This window comes from Camellia sinensis, chromosome 1, assembly GCF_055761805.1.
Source record: "Camellia sinensis isolate YWXY chromosome 1, ASM5576180v1, whole genome shotgun sequence".
In the NCBI taxonomy this organism is placed as follows: Eukaryota; Viridiplantae; Streptophyta; class Magnoliopsida; order Ericales; family Theaceae; genus Camellia; species Camellia sinensis.
Window position 1 is genome coordinate 69,554,905 of NC_138961.1, and position 23,796 is coordinate 69,578,700.

The 23,796-nt window shown below is 42.7% G+C and overlaps 1 pseudogene; it reads right to left on the reverse strand.

Moving 5' to 3' along the window:
- Positions 1 to 320: 320 nt before the first annotated feature.
- LOC145789773 (cytokinin dehydrogenase 6-like) lies at positions 321 to 3,180 on the reverse strand (annotated as a pseudogene).
- Between the last annotated feature and the right edge of the window lie 20,616 nt (positions 3,181 to 23,796).

A 23,796-nucleotide genomic window follows, 5' to 3' on the forward strand; every position in this document is an offset into this window, starting at 1 on the left:
TTTTTCTTGGTAGTTAATTGTTAACCATCAATGCTCTGCTTAGGGATTAGATTTATAAAATAAGGATTCAATTCTGGTGATTTGTGCTTTGTTTCCTCATATTGAACAAATATTTGGGGGAAAAAAAATTATAGAATAAAAAAATTTGCTATTTTATTTGAACAGAAATTTCTTAAATATATTTGGGTTTACTTTATTTGAAAATGATGAAGATTTGAGGAAGAGAACCGAGAGAGAGTGAGAGAGAGAGAGAGAGAGTTGAATTTTGCTTTGGTTTCATTCTGTTCTTTGAAGAAGGAGACAGATTTTATTCTGTGTGGGTGTGTTTTTTATACAACTTAGTTAATTATTCAGTGTGGTTGTGTCCTAGGATGATTGTTACATCTTAGTGAATTAGTTATTTAGTGTGGTTGGGTCTAAAATTATTTATTACATCCTAATTGATTTGAGACAATTAGATGATTAATTTTAGATTAGAAATTATCTTTTTGTTTATATACTGAAATTGATTTTGCAAGTTGTACTTGGTGGAGAGTTAGTGCCTTGGTTGTTAGCATTCTTTGTAGTTTTTATTGTTTTATGGTGTTTGTGTTGTCACAAACAATGTTCCGAGATACATTTTTGTTGTAGCTGAAAATCTCTAGAACTATTCATTGATGATCCCCAGGGTGTGGACTCTGCTGCTTCTCATAGGGTGTGGGGTATTTTGGTATGTTTTATTGAAGTTGGTTTATTGGTTTGTACTCTCTCTCTCTCTCTCTCTATATATATATATATATATATTTTTCTATTTTTGGAAGTAGATGAACTTGTTTGGAGAGCTGTAGGGCTATGACAATTATATTTAAACTGTTGGCATAAAGATTTGTAATTATTATTTACATCTACTTACATCCAGAAGATAACCTCGATTGCATAGCTGGAAGCTTGAAGGTATTTTGTTTTTGGACCTCTTTCTATAGATGTGTTTCCTTCACTTTATTCTTTCTAAAGAACATGTGCTTATATAAAACATATGTATATATACATGTATTATTTCTAGATTTTATGGCCAGGATAGTTTATTAGCCTATAAATCTAATTGTTCAATGTTTTTTTCTTTCTAATAGAATGTTGCCAAGATAGTTTATTACCCTATAAATCTAATTGGACACGATAGTTTATTACCCTATAACCTCCATTGCTTGTATCTGTTAGAATGTTGCCAAAAACTTCTTCAGCAAAATTGTGTATTTTGCTTCTAGGAACAAAAAGATTGAGCCATGGGTGTGGAACTTCCCACAAGCCTTTTGATCTCGGACACATGAACTCTATCCAAGAATTCTACATATGAAACTGCTAATACGAAAAGTGTTGATAAGATATAGCTTAGTTGGGATAAGTTCTCAATTTCCTGCACCAGGCAAGCAGGTATTAGAGCCATTGGGTTTATTTGCTTCTTTACTAACTATAGTGGAGGATTGGTGGGTCATGACATGCCTCACCTGGTATATTATATCATCTTTTTCTAGGTTGATGTTTTTGGCCAATTCAAGACAGTAAAGTGTTCTTCCATCTGATTGAAATTGGTTGGCTTGAACTGGGTCTTGCGAATTGAATGATGATCTCCAATTATTCAGGAGACCTGCCTTGTTTATTATCACAAATCCTTCAATGTAATCGAACGTGTTCTCTGCAGATATCAAATGCTCCTAGTCTCTGATGAATGCGGAGAAGTTTGAGTACAAAACTCTTATCCATTTTACCTGTTCGAAATGGCATGGTGTTATGAAACTGGTAAATTCTACTATACTGGAGCTTATTTTGAGGTTTACAAATATATGTGTGTTTTTACCATTTTTGGTGCTGGTTCTAGAGAAATTCTTGCTCGTGTGATTATGCCAAACTGGCCAAGTCCTCCAAGGACACCATGAAAGAGGTTTGCATTCTGCTTCTCTGAACAATTTACTACCTCCCCTTTTCCTACACAATTTCAGTAAATTTTGAATGCAAATACAAATTCTAAGAATGTGATGAACTGCTGTTCAGTGACCAATGGTTATGTATGTTTTATGAAAACAAGGTCTGATTCTCGGACAATATGATGAGGAAAACTAGAAACTTCCTAGTCCAGTTTTTAATGAATGGAAAATAGGTGGAACAAAGTTAAAGTTGAAGTTGTTGTATGGTTTTTCCATCTTAATCTTACATGTGTCGTATGTTGATCTAGTTCTCAAATTGCGTAATGAGCCTTTTTGGTGTAGTATTTTTTATGGTTAATTATTCCAAGATCCCCTAAACTATTAGTGAATATCATCTTAATCCTCATCATCTATGAACTCTTACATATTGACCTCTTAACTATAAAAATCGTTCAATTGCCCCCTTCTAAAAGGTGGTCAAGAGGGGGTGAAAGTGATACATTTTATAGTTGAAGGGATCAAAATGTACATGTTCATAGATGAGGGGTAAGTTGATTTCTCCAAATAGTTGAGGAGATCTTAGTGTAATTATCCCTATTTGTTTATATTGAAAGTTGATAATCAATAAGCAGAAGTTAAAAACATCATTTCCTCAACTTTTTGATAGATTGCACCAGGCACAGTGGCACAGATTCCCAAAATTAAAAGAGTTAATAAATTGCACCAAGCAGGGCCATGCAATCTATGAACATGCGATGCTGTCCTGTTACAAATTTATTTATTTATTTATTTATTGGGTACAAACCTATAACTGCTTCCAACTGGTGGACATTACTGATCTGAAGACCATGACGGAATGCCTGCTCACTAATCCCTGCATTTGACAAAGTACTGCCAACTATGAGATGTAGGTAATCTGTCCAAGACTTCGGTGCTAACCCATGTTTCAGGCTTTCATGCAGGATATTAATCCACAATTTGCCACCATAGACATGTACATAAGGATGTTTTCCAATGTAAACCTGCATTTCCATTCCACTGAATGATTCCATGTTGATCACGACTCCTCTGTGAGCTTGTGCCTGGCCCTGCATTTCCATTCCACCGTGAGTTTTCTTAATTTGTTTAATTATTTTCCCATAACTCATTGAATTCAGCCAAAATTCCTCACCTTCTTTGTGGTGTATTTTGATTTCTTTTTCCTGATCATATTTTGTGGTTTTTGAATCGAAGAGGAAAGAGAGAGAGGTGGGGAATTCCTACTAAGTTTTTCACCTTTTTCTACTCAAAATCTGCTAAAATTGTTTGATGTAGTTATTAAAATATTTGTAAGCAAGATGCTTGTTTAGTGGTTGAGTTCTTATTTATTCTTCTACCTAGTTTAAAATGTTAAATAAAATATTTTTCATATTAACTATTTGCTTATGAGCTCAGGTTGAACAATTGGAGCGAGAGGTTGCTGAGCTTCGACATGCCCTTGCTGATAAGCAAGAACAAGAAAATGTCATGCTTCAGGTTTTGCATTGCTTTATGTTTGACAATTAAATATGTAAAAAATTGGTTCTTGTTCTCTCTTATGTGATAAAGATTTCTAACAATATATTGATTATGACTTATATGATAGGTTTTGATGAGGGTAGAGCAAGAACAAAGGGTAACAGAAGATTGTAGACGTCCCCGAACGCCCCGGGAGGACGAGTCCCGTTCTGTTCGTTTAGGGCTCACTACAATTCAGGACTCTCAAATTGTCACGGTTCTTAATCTGAACCAAAGAGTACAAATCCGGCGAATCGTTATGAGAAAAACAGATTTTTAGAAAAGAAGTGCCAAACATGGACTGCTTTGCCAGATACAGAGTTGCCACCTAAATATTTTTTATGGGGGAATTTAGGAAACCCTGACTCGGTGCCAAAGGCCACGTGTCCGTCATCACTAAAGTTGCCTCGGCTCGGGAGCTTGGGTGCAATTGGGGAAGGTCAGCTATGAGCACCCCCTCTCGCCCGATCCGAAGATCGGCCTCTACTAACCCTGATATTTGTTTTTGAAACCGTTATGTGTTCTTATTATGGTTATTAGCCTAGAATTACTATGTTATGCGCACAGCAAACAAGTATAGACTAGATCGCCAAATTTGGATCAAAACATTGCATATCTGTTTGTTTGGAAAACGCTTTGGAATTTGCTACTCGCAAGTAGGCTAAAGCACGGATTTCAAACGAGTTGTTCCAACTCAAACAACCCAACCTTCACCCACAGGCATTCAAGCAGTTTATATCACATAAACATCTAGCCACATGGTAAGCATGCTGTCATGTTGACATTCACACTCATGCGAGATGCTAAAGCATAAAAATACTTACAATGTACTCCGAGCCAACACAAGAACATGTTAGCAATCATGCATGATCCAAGTCCATGTTTAAATGCCTAATGCAACGCATACAGAATGTCACTAGAGTAGGCTCGGCTAGTCTATAAATGACATGTGAGAATGCACAAGTAGCATGTATTCAAGTTAGATTTGAAATACTTTATGCAGTTAGCATGATGCGCCGAGCCTAGTGCATGCAAGACTAATGAATGATGCACGCATGCATAGCATAAGCTATGCTAAAGTAAACATGTCCTAATACTAACCATCAAAAGTAAGTAAGTAAAAGGGAGAAAGAAGTAGAGGTTGGAACACATGCACACACGCACCCACACTTATTACAAATTTACCCTCGCTCGGAGGGACCGAAAGAATAATACAATTTAATTAACCTACATGCTAATTAAATATTACAAATCAATTAAATAATTAACGAATTAACTAATCTAATGAAAGCAGTAAACTGCCTCGAGAAGAGGGCCCAATGTAATGCGCGCTCGGCTCCGCTCGAAAAGTCACTGCCATGCACAAGTCGCCTCTGCTTTGACTGTTCTGCTTCTCTGAAAATTGCACAACTCCCAAGGTTGCTTCTCTGAGTGTTGTGCAACACCACCGGCTGAGGGAATTGGTCACCGGCCATGGAGAATGGTCACCAGCCACAAATTAATCCATCGACTGCTTATGGATGGCCGGTCGGCACTTAAGATGGTCGGCCGGCCAAATCTTTCTTCAAAAACTGGTTTGACAGCAGCAGAGGACAGAACTTGGCATGGTAATGCATTTCAAGCAATGTATGCACCAACCACAATCCTTATCATATTTATGGCTCAAAGGAGGATGGGCCTCGATTCTCGGGCCACCAATCACGCATTTCCATGCATGATGGCCCAAAGAATCAAGTGTGCATGTTGATATGGAATGCAATGCACATAATCAAGCAAATTGAACTCAACCTCTATCACAAGTAATTTAAGAGGCAAAGCATGCATGCCAATGCAATGAAATCCTAAGCATGTCGACTAGTATGCAAAATGGACAATGCAAGCAAGCAATGCATATTAGACGCACAACCTAAAGAAGCATGTAAGGCATGAAGAAATGCAACCTACAAGCGTGCAAGATGTAATCTAAACATACAAGTATGCAAGGCATGCAACATCATACAAATGGGACCAAGCATGCGACAACACACAAGGTAGGCATGCAACACATGCTAAGGGAGGGACTTACACTAATTAGACAGCCCTAAACTAGGTCCAAAACAATGGCTAATGCTATGGAAGTGAGGTCCCAAACACACACACACATGCATGCAAATATGGTCCAATTCCTAAGCATAAAGGGACAACTTGTCAAAGATGATGCCAAATCAAGCAAAGAAGACAAGCATGGCATGCAATTGGTCCAAGTACTCAAGGCAAGATAAGGATGTATTGAACTACCCTTAACAAAACCGAACATGGCATAAATTAAATGACCAAAATCAGAGGTTTAGGATGTTGAAACAAAACTAAAACACAATGACATAGCATCCTAGAAGGCCTAAACATGATGGCATGCATGGAGGCCTAAACATGGAGCATGAGATGACAACCTTATAGAGCATTAAAGGGACATCAAATGCAAGCACATAAGCACATCATGAGGTCTAAAATAACATACCAAGTGATTCCAAACCAATGAAACAAAGCAAGGATGGCATGCTAGAGGGGCCAAAGCTTAAGGCATACAAGAGGGATTGCATGGTAGCTATACAAAGCAAGACATGAATGACTCAAATGGCCTAAAACAGTCCCTTAGCACATCAAAATAAGCATGTAAGCTTCACAAAGCTTGGCCAAAACACATGAGCATGGTAGTCTAAATGCTATGCATGTATTGAGGCAAATCATGGCATTACAAGGCATGTATGCTAAGCAAACATGGTGTACCAAAACAACTAAAAACATAGGCATATTATGACATAATAAGCATGAAAATCAGCTAAGTCATGGCCAACACACACTTAGACTAGATGCTCCCTCAAGAGGCAAAAAGGGGCCCTTTTCAAGGACAACAAGGAGAGGGGGTGGCCCACTCCTTCCTAGGACCTCAAGGCACCATCCTCATCACTGAAATCCCTCAAGATTTCAGTGGTGAGGGGGCCCAAACAGAATGGTCCCGGAGCTCAACCAAAATGGCACCAAATGGAGCCTTTCAAGGCTTGAGAGGGGTCAAACCACCCCAAAGCTTAAAGCAACCTTAACCAACTATTTAGAACACTAAAAATAAGAACTTTTATATGTTATACACAAAGCTCAAAAACAGATGCAAGGTAGGCAAAAATGCAATGCAAAAATGGGGAATAAAGGGACAAGTTTCTTACCCTTGTAGACCCTCTTCACCAATGGTGAACCAGCTGGTTCTTCAAGCTCAAACCAGCTCCACAACTACAAAAACAACCTTCAAGGGCCTCAGCTCCAAGAAAAGGTGTGATGGTGGGTGTTTGTGTGCAAAACTAAGGCTAAATGCACACACAAGACACAAAAGGAAGAGAGATATAGATATAGGATAGATACAAATCCTAACCTAAAACCAGAGCTCTCTAACAATGTTGTCTAAGTTTTCTAACCCTAAGAGAGGGAGAGGAGGCCTCCTCTTATAGAGCTTCAATCTTGTAAGCTTACAAGACAAGCTAGCTTAGAGGGAAATCCCTCCATACACGTGTATGGAGGGGAGCCAAGTGCATGCCAGCTGCATGAAAATATCTGCAAAAGCAGATGCACAGTAGTCGGCCGGCCAAAAATGCAATTGACCAAAAAAAGATAGCCAGCTGGCCGGCCAAACATTTGGCCGGTGGCAACAAAACATAGCTGGTGGCCTCAAGTCATGGCCGGTGATGTGTGGGGATGGCTCACAAGCCATTCCCTGCCCCTCCAAGGCAAAACACAAGTGTTTGGTGCAAAACCAAACACAAAACAGTCGAGTCGAGAGGTCCTGAGGCAAGGCGTGTAGCCGAGACCTCCGGGAACTCAAGACGAATACAAACATGGATGATCACCGAGTGTTCAAGCGGTGACGTCCAAGTCTTGAGGACAGTCAAAAATGGGGTGTCTAAAGTTGCCCTTCTTTGACAGAACTCGAAAGTCATAACAATGACGGGAGTGAATGTCAAAGCCCTAAGACGACCCATATTTGACAAGGCCAAAGACTTAGACAAACATGCAAGACAATAAAGATATGCGCCCGAAGGCAAGGGCAAAATGCAAGATAATGCACAAGGCCGAACATAACTTATGATCATGCAAAGAAAGCTGTAACGAAGCGTAATAATGCAACAATTTTAAGCTAGCATACACCAAACTACACTACAATGCAGAAAGGATGTAAGAAAATTATGCAATTCTCGATACGTCTCACTCGGAGGATACAATACCTGTCTGGTTCGTCTGGTTGCACCAGCCTCAAATGAACCGTACATACAATATCGTGCCTGAAAAGAAAGCAAACTTAACAGGTACAATATTGTTAGCAACATGCATAACAATGCAAAATGAATGCAAAATGATATGTAATATATACAAAACTATGTATAATAATGCAAATCAAAATGCAATGCAATGCAATTGAAACAATGCAAATGAAATGCAATGCAATTGAATCATGATCAAATCCTGAGCGGTTCAAAACGACACAAATGTCAAATAGATTGATGGAGGTAACAAGTCCGTCTACCATAGAAAAGGTCACACAAAAGTATAAGTGACGTAGACGGACACAAGAACAAGTAATTGGGTGGAATGACACAAGTGGGGAATGATCCGCTAACGAAAGAACATGATCGTAATGCAGGATGCAAAAATTACACTACAATGTAATATGTATGATGGATATGGCGCATGGGCCAAACCAAATCTTGCCTAGGAAAGGGATGGACACAAACAAACCATGTCTAACATAGAACGGTCATACAGAACTATGAGTGTATAGACGTGAAAAGTATGGGCACATACCAGCCCAAGCTCAACAAGGAAAGGCGCAAACCCTAGATGGAAGTGATGCAGTGGATGCATGCAACCTATAATGCAGCATGCACTGGAATGGAATATATACAATGGATAAGGCACGCGGGCCAAACCAAATCTTGCGTAGGAAAGGCAAGTACACAAACAAACCACGTCTAACATAGAACGATCATACAGAACTATGAGTGTATAGATGTGAAAGTATGGGCACATACCAGTCCAAGCTCAACAAGGAAAGGCGCAAACCCTAGATGGAGGTGATGCAATGAATGCATGCAAGCTATAATGCAATATCTACGATATGCAATGGAATGGACACAGTGGATTAAGGCCTACGGCCAAACCGTATCTTGCCTAGGAAAGGCATGGACACAAACAAACCACGTCTAACATAGAACGGTCATATAGAACTATGAGTGTATAGATGTGAAAAGTATGGGCACATACCAGTCCAAGCTTAACAAGGAAAGGCGCAAACCCTAGATGGAGGTGATGCAATGAATGCATGCAAGCTACAATGCAACATCTACGATATGCAATGGAATGGACACAGTGGATTAAGGCCTACGGCCAAACCGTATCTTGCCTAGGAAAGGCATGGACACAAACAAACCACGTCTAACATAGAACGGTCATACAGAACTATGAGTATATAGACGTGAAAAGTATGGGCACATACTAGTCCAAGCTCAAAAAGGAAAGGCACAAACCCTAGATGGAAGTGATGCAATGAATGCATGTAAGCTACAATGCAACGTCTACAATATGCAATGGAATGGATATAGTGGAATGCATGACATATGCAATATATTACAATGAAATGCATGACATATGCATGTTGTTGTTTTTGTTTTTGTTTTGTTTGAAATGCAAATGATGCATGTTGATGCATGTTGATGTAAATGCGTGACAACGTGCGTCTTGTGATATGCATGACAATGCAAATGATCTTGAATGTGCGACCACGTGTGTCGCTTGAAATGCTTATGAACTCGAATGCGTGATGACGCGCATCGTTTGAAATGCATGATAATGCATGTGAAGTTGAATATGCGACGACGCAAGTCGCTTAAAATACATGTACAATGCAACTTACCAAAAGTCGTTCAGGCACCACAAACACCGAAGGACTTGCACCTTCAGAGGATTTAAGGTCTCTTAGACCAAGCGTATTTAAGGTCTCGCCAGACCGTGACGAATGCATAACAATGCAAGCATAATCACATATAAATCCACACGTGTTTGCAAAACAACGCATTTGGGGCAACTTTCGAATCTTAAAAGAGACAAAAGGATACAAAAAGGATACACCTTGCACATATTCGAGTGCCACTCACAGAAGACACGGTCCGAGGTCAAAACGGAGGCTGGTTGAGCTTCGAAAATGCCATTTCTTGCACTATCTTGAGCAATAAATACCCCAAACTATACATCTGACCCAAGAAAGGTTGTTGGAGGCTCACCGGCCATCCACCGGCCATCAAAACATCTCACCGGCCAAATATTTGGCCGACCGGACAAAAATGTAGCCGACCAGACAAATGTTGCTGAATTGGGGTAGTTTTGTCCTTTCGCCTTGGGTCTTATAAAATAGGGCCTCTAGCCCTATTCTTTTCACTTTCTCTTGCCCAAAATTCCTTCCCCCCTCTCTCTAGACTATTTTCCTCTCTTCCATTCTCCGCTTTCCTCGGTTTTAGGGCCCATTTATTTGTTTGATTCGCGAAGTTCATTGCGTTTCAAACATTTTCATCTGAACGAAACTTCGTTTCGGTGTTGTTTTTTCGATTTATGCCTCTTGGGGTTTGTTTCCCCCAAGTTTCCTTGATTTCTGTGCTTTTTCCACATTCCAGCTTTTCCGGCCATCTTCCGCCCTCTCGGGGTTGACCTTTTTAGTTGACCTTTCGTATTCTCATCCGGTTTACACTTTCCCAGTCATTTTCACACCACCTTTGACATGGCAGATGATATTCCACGGGGCGGGACTCCCCCGGATCACGAGACGGACCCAGAGGCTGAGTTTCTTCCCTTAAGGGTCCGTCCATTCGACCCGGCGACCTACCGGCCGGCGATCCATGTGCTTCCTCCCGACGGACTTCGTCAGTTCCAGAGTTTTGCGAGAGGCGTGCCATCAGAGCTCCTTCTGCGTGAGCCGGAGTCACACCTATCATACAGCGCTTCCGAGGTATATTCTTCCCCGTTTTGTTTTTTGCAATGTAGAACACTTAACTGCCATAGTTGATTTCGTTCTTTAACTGCTTGACCCGGATACATCGACACACTGTATGTTGTAGTTGACTGTGAACACACTTGCACTTGATGTCTGTTTGAATTTGAACACATGCACACACGTTGCATTGTCACTGAACCACCCAAATACACTGGCACATCGCGTGTTGTAGTTCACTATAAGCACAACGGCACCCAATGTTTGCTTGAACCTGAAAACGCGTACTCACACTGTATCTGTACTGGACCACTTGGAAAGACTGACACGTCATATGCCATAATTCACTTCGAGTACACCGACACCTGATATCTGTTTGAATCTGAAAACGTACACACACGCTATATTTGTATCGATTTTTGACTGTTCTTCAAAACTGTACATTGAATATTGTGTCGCAACTATTTACTTTTGAACAGGGAGATTCCCATATTGTCCGCGGGTATGGGAATGTCGCCGCCAGGGATTAGTACATGGAGCTACCTGACGCAGTTCGCCACATCGTGGATCAGGTCGGCTTTGGCACATTCTGCAGAGGACTCTCCCGGCTTACTACGAGCAGGCCCCTCCTTGCCGCTCTAGTGGAGAGGTGGTGGGACACCATCGATTCTTTCCACTTTTCTATCGCGGGAGACATGACGATGACTCCCTATGATTTTTCGTTGTTCACCGGAATCGGGGTAGGGGGTGATCCGATTCCTTTCGACACAGAAATGGACGAGTGGGAGGCCGCTCAAATCTACTTACTTGGCGAGGTGCCGCCTCTCGCGCGTCCTGGCTTCGTCAGGTATTCATGGTTCGAGGTCCAGTTCAGAGTTTAGCCGGCCTTAGTTGAGGAGGCTCCAATGACCCAGGAGGCGGTGGAGCGATATGCATGCGGTTTCCTAATGTTTCTGCTGGGGACGACTATCTTCGCTGATCGGGTGAACACCGTGCCCCTCTGTTTGTTGAGCACACTAGTGGATGTCACACGGATTCTGCGCTTCGACTGGGGTGGCGCTGCTCTAGCCACTCTATACGGATACATGAGCTTAGCCTCCCGTTGCAGTGGGCAGTTACTCGGGGGTTACTGGCGAGCTTGGGAGGTACACCTCTTTCTCTGTTTTACATTTCTACCTATCATTTTCTTGTACTCTGTACACTGCACACACTGTGGTCTGCTTCATACTGAATGTACACTGCACACACGGCACACACATACTCTGCTTTACACTGATTGTACACTGCACACACTGTACACTCTGCACAATACAATGCACAATACACGGTTCTGCAATTTCTGCTTTACTCTGTATTCTGCTTTATTTGATCATCCTGTTGGTATTTGCTCTGCAGTTGTGGGTCTACGCCTACTTTCCGAGACTCGCCCCAGTGCCAAACGTGGAGACCCCTCTCGTTGTTCCGTTCTCGTATTGCTTTGACGTGAGGTGCATGCGGAGGCCCGGGAGACGTTTATCTTTTTCCGCCACTACTTCGACACCATCACCCCCGTAGAGGTCTGTTTTACTTGCAGTTCATTTAAGCTTCGCTTTACACTGTATTGTCGATAATAGTAGATAACAATCTGTATTTCATTTTCAGATCACCTGGCAGCCTTGGGCTCCATTGCCAGCCGTGATTCGGGATCGATTTGTCGGTGCTGAGGAGACCTCGCGTTTTTGGATTTTGCTGGAGGGCCCGGTCTATCGGGCTTGGTACCTGGGTGACCATTTCCTACGCCAGACCTTGGGTTTGCCGGAGCAGATAGTTCCGGGTCTACATCTTACCCACATGAGGGACAACGAGAGGTGTACTGCCGAGGAGATGGCCGATTACACGATCGGCTGGGACGTGGAGGGCTTTGGGGGCGAGGGTGACTACTCAGAGTACGTTCGGACGTACATTATTCGGCCTCTGAGCGGCGGCCGTCGAGTTGAGGGAGAGAGGTCCGCGGCGCCGGCAGCTAGGGCAGGGACGTCGAGGACAGCTTGTGACTGTGGTAGGAGTGGAGCTCGGAGGGGTCGGGGGGTTAGCTGGCCAGCGCTACCCACGATGATGACATGCAGAGGACGGGGCGGGGCGACTTACCAGATTCCCATTGCTCCTCCTCCGACTGATCATGAGTTGGTCGGGTTCTATGACTTACCTCCGGTATGTACTACTTCATCTTGCATCTTGCATTGTCATTTTATTTCAGTTTATTTGATATTCCGCAGAATACTGATACTTTTCCAGGCTTCTTCCGAGTATACCCGGCAGTCCCTAGAGCTGACTACCTCTGTGATGGGGATGCTCTAGCAGAGCCTCGACCTTCTGGCGATTTACAGCATTCCGGTTTGTTCCTCTGATCGCGGTCTCAAACCATACACATAAGCTGCTTCACATAATCTGGTGCACACCACAACACTTGATAAGCTGCTCACGGCATTCATACACTGTACTCATACACTGCATTCTGCACTGATAAACTGGTCACGGCATTCGCATACTGTACTCATACACTGCATTCTGCACTGATAAACTGCTCACATCATTCGTATACTGTACTCATACACTGCATTCTGCACTAATAAACTGCTCACGGCATACTGATGCGTTTGCCTCTTATACTTTTCAGCCTCCTTTCCAGATTCCCACTGTGGGAGGTGTTCCAGCCAGGCCTTCTGTTCCTGCCGGAGGAGATGGAGAGGGCAGAGTATTCCCCCGCACCAAGGCGGGACGCACTCACGTTGGGAATAGCTCGCGGGCTCCAGTCCCTGATGACGATGACGAGGAGTCAGAGGCGGAGGGGGAGGCAGAGTCGTCGTCGGAGGAGACCGGAGACGGCTCGGACTCGGGCTCAGATGACAACGTTGATGATGCTCCTGGGCCTTCGTCCAGGAAGAGGACTAGGACGGACTCCCAGGCCTAAGATCCTTTGTCATTGATCCAGATTTTTTTGCTGTTTTTCTTTTTCTTTTTCTTTTGTACCTTTTGTTGGTAGCTAGAGTACCTTGTACTGCCGCAGGCAGATTTTTATTTCCAAAACCATGTACTTGAAAAAGATGATGAAATGAAACAAACTTTTTGTCTGAAAAAGTGTTGCATTTGTACATTTCTTATATTCCATCGCATTGCATCATGTTGCACCTCAATGTAAATGAAATTGATCTGTTGTCTGAAAATTGAACACTTGCATTGTAATAATCAGATAACGAACCAGCCAACAGCAAAACAACCCATACCAACCACTGCACATTCTGAACACTCGGCTCATACTCTACTGGGGATTAATCTGCATACAGCTCATACCACAGCGCTTGGTTCATTTTGCACACAGCGGATCCTGAACAAACAGCCCAATCTGACAAGACGGACCATGAAGGTTGAATCTACTGAAGTTGAAGCACACTCAGATGCGATCTGAAACCCAGAAGCTTCAAAGAGGCCCAGGTTTTCCTGTTCACACTTATCGGGGGTGGACCCTGCAGTTGTATGAAAGAACCAAATCATGTTTTTTGCACAAATGTGGAGAATGACACAGCATTCTGAGCACAAAATGATTTTAACTTTTGAGATTAAAATAAAAAAAAAAGGTTTTCAACCGGGGTACCGAGCCTACAACTGAACACAGCGAAAAAGATTCAACAAAAGGGTACACGACCTGAACACAACGAGACACACTCGGAGAAGACTCAAAACAGAAGTTGAGGTAGACAAATCAAAAGAAAAGGCACAACACATGGACGTATTTACAAAGACCAAAAGACCAAAAGACCTTAGATCTCGAGGAGCCAGTTTCTCTGGGTATTGTTTCCCACCCTTTCTTATTTGTGGTTCTCACATCAGTCGGCCCTCAGGCTCAGTTTTTCTCTCAAAACCCTTTGGCTCGCTTTTTTTTCTCTCAACTTACACCTCTCTATTCTTTATTCTCTCATTTTTATCCCTCCCCGGGGTGTTTAATGAATGAATAGGAAGTTGTAGGTTCACGCCCGACATGGTTAGCTCACGGTTGTTTCTTCTGGTGGCACTTGGTCAATGCCCCAGGTAAGGGAACGGAGTACCTTGATCCCTTCAGATTCCTGCTTCACACTTGGTTCGATACCTCGTTGCTCAGAGGTTGAGAGAGCTTTCACCCCTTTAATAACAGCTTGAGTTGTGCCCTTCTTGGCAAGTATGTTGGCGATAGGGGAAAGACAGGAAGCCCAACTCAACTGTGCCCCTAGTTCATCGTTATGACCATTTTTGTTTTGGTTTTCTACTAAAATAATTTTGACCAATATGAGAATTAGATTAACACACTAGTTTGATTTTTGATCTGAAAACCATGCAAGTCAGGCTATGAGCAATGAAAATTTTCCTTTTTTGGGTCCTAGAAAATGGTCCAGTTTTAAAAAATAAAACAATTTTCGAGAAAACTAGTCATCCTCAGTAAAAATTCTCAAAAACTATATTTTTTTTGACAAACGGCCGCCGCCCAACGAGCGCGGAACTTACTCTCGAGATGCACAACCTCGGATCGGAGGCGATGGAAAATTGCCCCTTGTTTGAAGGACGCTGCACGGCAGAGGAAAGTTGCCCCTGGTTTGAATGGCGACTCATGGCAATGGAAAGTTGCCCCTTGTCTGGATGATGCCGCAGCATATTGTAAACAGTCCTCACTAGTGATGATCACGACCGGACTTTCTCGGATACAGAGAAGACGAAGATGGTCAAAACCAATATATGGACACAGTCACTTTGAAAGTGCGTAGGACTAGACTTCAGGGCGAAGCCGCCTAGATATTCCAAACATGGGAATCAAGGATGATTAAAAACCATTGCATGGACTTAGTCGCTATGAAAGCGTTGGGGGCAGGACTTTAGGACGAAGTTGCCTACGTATCCCAAACATGGGAATCAAGCCTTACGTAGTTTCGGTTGAGGTACACTCGGGTATTTTAACCTTCACCTTTTAGGCTCTAACTTTTGCCAAGGCGCCCGATGCGGGTTTTCGACCTTGCGAGCTTTTCTTTCCTTTTTCTTTTTTCCCTTTTTTTTTCTCTCTTTTGTATATTTTATTTTTTTCTTTTTTGTATTTCTCTCTTTTGTATATTTTTTCTCCTTTTTCTCTCTTTTGTATATTTTTTCTCTTTTTTTTTTGTATATATTTTCTTTTGCTCTAACTTTTGCCAGGGTCGCCCTTCCGGGTTTTCGGCCCAGCGAGCCGCTCAAAGGGTAAAAGTGTAACAAGTCCATGCCAAATGGTTTTAGGGTTTTGAAGCCATCCGTATCCAGGAGAGTGGCTGTTGCATTGACTTACTGAAGGACCCATCTTCAGCTCTTCGAGCAAATCGGACATTTTTGCCCCTAGTTTGGAGGGGTGCTTCTGTTCTAGCTTTATAGGTTTCTTCTGATGAGATCTGATCTTCTTGATCTGACTTTGGTGCCTCTTGTTCGAGGGCTGCTTCCAATCTGGCCACACAAGCCTCTCTTGATGGTCGATCGTTGAACACTCCAAATTGTGGTTCAAGGCTTTAAAACAAGGGCTCGAGTCTTGAGGCTGAGAGCGATCCTAAGCTGCACAATCTCAAGAGTGATCCCACACAGGTCTTCGTAGGACCACGCAAAACATTTTGTTTTGAAAGTTTTTAAAGAAGCGACAAATCGCTCGCGCTGAAGATAGTGTGGAACCAGCCTGGATGAAGCCAGGGTCCTTCTCAGTACTCATGCTGACAAGCATGATTTCAATCATTAAGGGCTTAGCACGCCTCTCTTTCTCTCAATTTGATCAAAGTTTGCAAAACCCGAGGAATCCCTTCCTCTTTGTTTTCACCGCAGTGTTCAAAAATTTTTGAAAAACTTAGGTCAATGCAATGATTTTCAGGGCACAAGAGAACAAGTGGAATGTACTGCTGTTCCATTCAAGTCCCCTGGTGCAACTAATTCAGAATAGTAGTAAGCATGGAAACATGATAGCCGCAGCTGTTTCATTCAGATTCCCCGGTTGCAACTGGCTCCACGACAGAGACAAACTCAAAAGAAAGCAAAAGGGTAATTACAAAACAAAACGGTGTTCGAGGCGACAGCTCTGGAATCACCCGACATTCTATACAAAGGGGATTGACTCGCTACAACAAGACGGACCCATAAGTAAAAGGACTGACTCAAGACAATGAGACAGACTTAAGACAAAACAAAAGACTGACTCGACACCCAAACCAGAATTTACAAAACTGGCATTTGTAGATGCTCCAAATATGCGTGCCAGACGCCACATCCAAAATACGCCGAGCGCAACCCGTAGGTGGTTCACTTCCTGATTCATACTCGCAGTATCAGTATCTTCAAAATCCAATAACTGGGTAGTAACGGACTTGGCTGAGGTGGGCGGGAGGATAACTTTGTTGTCGATCAAGTCTTGCTCCTCATGACGGAGGCGAAAACAATTGTCGGTAGCATGACCGGTTTGCTGGTGGTACGCATAGTACAAGGCAACATCATGTGTAGTAGGGAGATTCTTTGGGAGAGGCTGAGGCTCCAAGGGTTTAAGACGCCCCCTTTCGGCAAGGATTTGAAGTGCCTTTGACAACGGCGTATAGAGAGCGTGAAAGACCCTGCGCCCTCGGGGCAGGTACTTTGAAGGTTGAGTATTCTTGCTAGACGCACTAACGAAAGGGTCGGCATGCGCCGCCTTGGCTTTCTGGTCTTTCCCAGGTGCAGGGTTGGGAGTGGAAGGAACTGTTCTGGCATGACGGGGCCTATCCCGATTTTCTAACTGGCTTGTACTGCCTTCGGTTGGAGTGGGAAAAACATCATCCACAGCCTTAGCTACGACTGCAGATACCTGTTGTTTACTCATCCCCTCGGCTTTCAAAGCCTCGACTGCCCACAACAGTTTTTCAATGGGATCGGCATCTGCCTTCATTTTGTTCTTGCCTTTGGCCTCATCCTGATCGAGGGTTTGGGTTAATGTTGATACGTCATTGTTATAGTTGGAGGCCACCTCAGGTTGGCTAAGTTCGATCACAATCCGTCCCAACAGTGGGGGCTCCTGTGGTACAAAATTCTCGGCATACGGTGCAGCTGGTGGCGAAGCTGACATTCCGTAAGCGAGATCCGCCACGGACCTCTGGTGGTCACCTATCATTCCCATCAATTCGAATATGGTGGGCTCACGAGCCTGATAAAACTGGGGGGTCCAGACCGGGTGCACGACAGGCGACCTGGGTAGATGCGGTACATCGACATTGGTCTCGCTTTGCAGAGTGATTCCTTGATCTAATGTTGCCATCATAACCACAATCTCCTCTGAATTCTGTGTCATGATAAGTCCGCTGTACTAAACGGTGACTAACGGATCAGATATCTGTCTTGCCTCAACAAGGGGGAACACTAGCTATTCTGTATTAACTCTCTGAACTGAAAAGAAAAACAAGCAACGTTTCAGCCCAAATGGATCAAACACAGATGTAGCCGAACAACTATACTCTACTGCTGACCATTGTTGCCCGAAATCACTGCCCCCAAAATACTGAATCGGATACCCACAGATATAACTGATTCTCATAAACTGATACTAGTGCCCTCAGGCCTGATACTCAAACTTGCAAAATGATATGTACGTTCCCTGTAGAGATGCACTCTAAAAGCACATAGCAAGTAAGGAGAGCCAAAACACCCCTATGGGGGGGTAGGGTTTCCCTGTCCTATTTTGTTAGGAGCTAGGGTTTCACTATGCACGCAGCAGTTTCAAACAATCTATCAGGTAAGCAACCTGTCCTAGTTTGGAATGGTCACTATGGATTCCGAATATGCACTAGGTCGAATGGTTGAAAAGGGTGCCCTGGTAAAACCAGGGTTTGTGTTTCCATACTGTCAGAGCCCACAACCGGTCAGCCTTATGGCATGCTTTGACAAAGTCAAGCCTCCGGCAAACCGTTCAGGAATGGCAGCTGGCAAACACGATGTCCTAGGCGCACCAATGCACATGTAATGTAAAGAGACACATAAATGAAATCAAAATAGGATATCATGAGTTCGAGTCAAGCTCTCTAAATCCCCAGCGGAGTCGCTAGAAACTGTAGACGTCCCCGAACGCCCCGGGAGGACGAGTCCTATTTTGTTTGTTTTGGGCTCACTACAGTTCAGGACTCTCAAATTGTCACGGTTCTTAATCTGAACCAAAGAGTCCAAATCTGGCAAATTGTTTTGAGAAAAACAGATTTTTAGAAAAGAAGTGCCAAACATGGACTACTTTGCCTGATACAGCGTCGCCACCTAAATTTTTTTTATGGGGGAATTTAGGAAACCCTGACTTGGTGCCAAAGGCCACGTGTCCGTCATCACCAAAGTTGGCTCGGCTCGGGAGCTTGGGTACGATTGGGGAAGGTCAGCTATGAGCACCCCCTCTCGCCCGATCTGAAGATCGGCCTCTACTAATCGTGATATCCGTTTTTGGAAACGTTATGTGTTCTTATTCCGGTTATTAGCTTAGAATTACTATGTTATACACACAGCAAACAAGTATAGACTAGATCGCCTAATTTGGAACAAAACATTGCATATCCGTTTGTTTGGAAAACGCTTTGGAATTTGCTACTCGCAAGTAGGCTAAAGCACGGATTTCAAACGAGTTGTTCCAACTCAAACAACCCAACCTTCACCCACAGGCATTCAAGCAGTTTATATCACATAAACATCTAGCCACATGGTAAGCATGCTGTCATGTTGACATTCACACTCATGCGAGATGCTAAAGCATAAAAATACTTACAACGTACTCTGAGCCAAGACAAGAACATGTTAGCAATCATGCATGATCCAAGTCCATGTTTAAATGCCTAATGCAATGCATAGGGAATGTCACTAGAGTAGGCTCGGCTAGTCTATAAATGACATGTGAGAATGCACAAGTAGCATGTATTCAAGTTAGATTTGAAATACTTTACGCAGTTAGCATGATGCGCCGAGCTTGGTGCATGCAAGACTAATGAATGATGCACGCATGCATAGCATAAGGTATGCTAAAGTAAACATGTCCTAATACTAACCATCAAAATCAGGTAAGTAAAAGGGAGAAAGAAGTAGGGGTTGGAAGACATGCACACACGTACCCACACTTATTACAAATTTGCCCTCGCTCGGAGGGACCGAAAGAATAATACAATTTAATTAACCTACAGGCTAATTAAATATTACAAATCAATTAAATAATTAACGAATTAACTAATCTAATGAAAGCAGTAAACAGCCTCGGGAAGAGGGCCCAATGCAATGCGCGCTCGGCTTCGCTCGGAAAGTCATTGCCATGCACAAGTTGCCTCTGCTTTGACTGTTCTGCTTCTCTGAAAATTGCACAACTCCCAAGGTTGCTTCTCTGAGTGTTGTGGAACACCACCGGCTGAGGGAATTGTCACCAGCCATGGAGAATGGGCACCGGTCGCAAATTATTCCATCGGCTGCTTATGGATGGCCGGTCGGCACTTTAGATGGTCGGCCGGCCAATTCTTCCTGCAAAAACTGGTTTGACAGTAGCAGAGGATAGAATTTGGCATGGCAATGCATTTCAAACAATGTATACACCAACCACACTCCTTATCGTATTTATGACTCAAAGGAGGATGGGCCTCGATTCTCAGGCCACCAATCGCGTATTTCTATGCATGATGGCCCAAAGAATCAAGTGTGCATGTTGATATGGAATGCAATGCACATAATCAAGCAAATTGAACTCAACCTCTATCACAAGTAATTCAAGAGGCAAAGCATGCATGCCAATGCAATGCAATCCTAAGCATGGTATGCAAAATGGACAATGCAAACAAGCAATGCATATTAGACGCACAACCTAAAGAAGCATTTAAGGCATGAAGAAATGCAACCTACAAGCGTGCAAGATGTAATCTAAACATACAAGTATGCAAGGCATGCAACATCATACAAATGGGACCAAGCATGCGACAACACACAAGGTAGGCATGCAACACATGCTAAGGGAGGGACTTACACTAATTAGACAGCCCGAAACTAGGTCCAAAACAGTGGCTAATGCTATATAAGTGAGGTCCAAAACAGTGGCTAATGCTATGAAAGTGAGGTCCAAAACACACACACACATGCATGCAAATATGGTCCAATTCCTAAGCATAAAGGGACAACTTCTAAGCACACTTAAAAGGAGGTAAACATGGACAATTAGTATGCAAGGTAAGCTCTGAAAATCATGTCAAAGATGATGCCAAATCAAGCAAACAAGACAAGCATGGCATGCAATTGGTCCAAGTACTCAAGGCAAGATAAGGATGTATTGAACTACCCTTAACAAAACCGAACATGGCATAAATTGAATGACCAAAATCAGAGGTTTAGGATGTTGAAACAAAACTAAAACACAATGACATGGCATCCTAGAAGGCCTAAACATGATGGCATGCATGGAGGCCTAAACATGGAGCATGAGATGACAACCTTATAGAGCATTAAAGGGACATCAAATGCAAGCACATAAGCACATCATGAGGTCTGAAATAACATACCAAGTGATTCCAAACCACTGAGACAAAGCAAGGATGGCATGCTAGAGGGGCCAAAGCTTAAGGCATACAAGAGGGATTGCATGGTGGCTATACAAAGCAAGACATGAATGACTCAAATGGCCTAAAATAGTCCCTTAGCACATCAAAATAAGCATGTAAGCTTCACAAAACTTGGCCAAAACACATGAGCATGGTAGTCTAAATGATATGCATGTATTGAGGCAAATCATGGCATTACAAGGCATGTATGCTAATCAGGCATGGTGTACCAAAACAACTAAAAATAGAGGCATATTATGACATAATAAGCATGAAAATCAGCTAAGTCATGGCCAACACACACTTAGACTAGATGCTCCCTCAAGAGGCAAAAAGGGGCCCTTTTCAAGGACAACAAGGAGAGGGGGTGGCCCTCTCCTTCCTAGGACCTCAAGGCACCATCCTCATCATTGAAATCCCTCAAGATTTTAGTGGTGAGGGGGCCCAAACACAATGGTCCCGGAGCACAACCAAAATGGCACAAAATGGAGCCTTTCAAGGCTTGAGAGGGGTCAAACCACCCCAAAGCTTAAATCTACCTTAACCAACTATTTAGAGCACCAAAAAGCAGAACTTTTATATGTTATACACAAAGCTCAAAAACAGATACAAGGTAGGCAAAAATGCAATGCAAAAATGGGAAATAAAGGGACAAGTTTCTTACCCTTGTAGGCCCTCTCCACCAATGGTGAACCAGCTGGTTCTTCAAGCTCAAACCAGCTCCACAACTCCAAAAACAACCTTCAAGGGCCTCAGCTCCAAGAAAAGGTGTGATGGTGGGTGTTTGTGTGCAAAACTAAGGCTAAATGCACACACAAGACACAAAAGGAAGAGAGATATAGATATAGGATAGATATAAATCCTAACCTAAAACCAGAGCTCTCTAACAATGTTGTCTAAGTTTTCTAACCCTAAAAGAGGGAGAGGAGGCCTCCTCTTATAAAGCTTCAATCTTGTAAGCTTACAAGACAAGCTAACTAAGAGGGAAATCCCTCCACACACGTGTATGGAGGGGAGCCAAGTGCATGCCAGCTGCATGAAAATATCTGCAAAAGTAGATGCACAGTAGTCCGCCGGCCAAAAATGCAATTGACTAAAAACAGATAGCCGGCCGGCCATCTATAGTGCCGGCCGGCCAAACATTTGGTCGGTGGCAACAAAACACAACCAGTGGCCTCAAGCCATGGCCGGTGATGTGTGGGGATGGCTCACAAGCCATTCCCTGCCCCTCCAAGGCAAAACACAAGTGTTTGGTGCAAAACCAAACACAAAACAGTTGAGTCGAGAGGTCCTGAGGCAAGGCGCGTAGCCGAGACCTCCGGGAACTCAAGATGAACACAAACATGGATGATCACCGAGTGTTCAAGCGGTGACATCCAAGTCTTGAGGACGGTCAAAAATGGGGTGTCTACAAAGCAGCTCAGAGATATCCTGAGCAAGATGCAGCAGCTCAGAGATATGCTGCTCAAGTGCTTCAGGTTTTACTTTTTGATTTAAACTTATTTTTTTAGTACTGCTTTACTATAATGTTGAATGCTTTTGTTAATAAGAAACCGCTTCCTGTCTGTCAGATTTTCTGTCTTATGCATAGCTGTGGTCACCTTTTTTTGGAGTGTGCTTGATGCCTGTAGTGCATGAGCTATACTGGTTTTTAAAGTATGGTATTTAGAGGACACTTCACGCGGATGCATAAACAGATTTGGCAGTCTAGTTGTTGCATTACCGTTTAACTAGTGTAGCTCTTGCAAACTCTCACTCTTTCTTTGATTTTTAATTTTGATTTTTTTGAGCACCCATTGCATATCATTAAGTGTGATATATTGCTTCTTTAATAAAAAGTTGTTTATTTTGCAGAAATTTGTTTAGATGGTGAGCAATGGAATGACGGGTTGTTAGCTACAATAAGAGAGCGGGTATTTTTCTATTGAAGGCTTTGGATGTGACTGGATTTTCCTGTTTGTTGTTTTTCTCCTTTGAGCATAGATTAGATGATTGAAATGGTTGATGACCGATAACCTACACATTCCTTAAATTGGTTAAATTGCATCTTATTAAATAAAAAAATTTCTCCTCCCCATCTTCCTCGTATGCTGCTTCTTGGTTAAAAGAACTCTTATCTGTTCCATATTTACATTTTCTTGCTTTATTAAAATTATTGTGGTTGCTCTGGGGTTTATATCAGGTTCACATGGAGGTTGAAAGAAAAGTAATGCAGGGGGATGAAACATTCTGCAAGGTCTTCATTTTCATGAAAAAATTACATATAAAGTTGGAACTAAGGTATCTATTACACTGGTAGATTTGGCTAAAAGATTTCCTTATTCATCAACATTTGTATCACATCTTCCAGAGGATCTATTTATATTTGTTCAGCAAAATACAGAGGTTGATAAATATGAGGAGTAAACAATTGCTACTTGCAGCTTGAATAAAACTTTACATGTGACATTGACCCCTTTGTGCATCATGAGGATTATTTGAGGTGAGGGTAATAGGAGATCTTTCCGTGGAAGCGAGAAGTGTATGTATAGCCTGAGGAGTGCCATAACCTGGATCAAATTTTGGATTTTGTTGATACAACCCATGCAAATTAGAGATATCATGCAAATCCAAGGTAAAAAAAGCAAGTAAGCAAGCACAAGGATCTAGTTAGTCTTTTTCTTTTAAAAAAATAAAAAACTAAAATTATAGGATGCAAAATACAAGAAACTAGATTGTCATGGATCTTATCTTCCCATTGGCATCTGAGCATTGAACATTGTTTTTTTGTGTATGTGGAAGA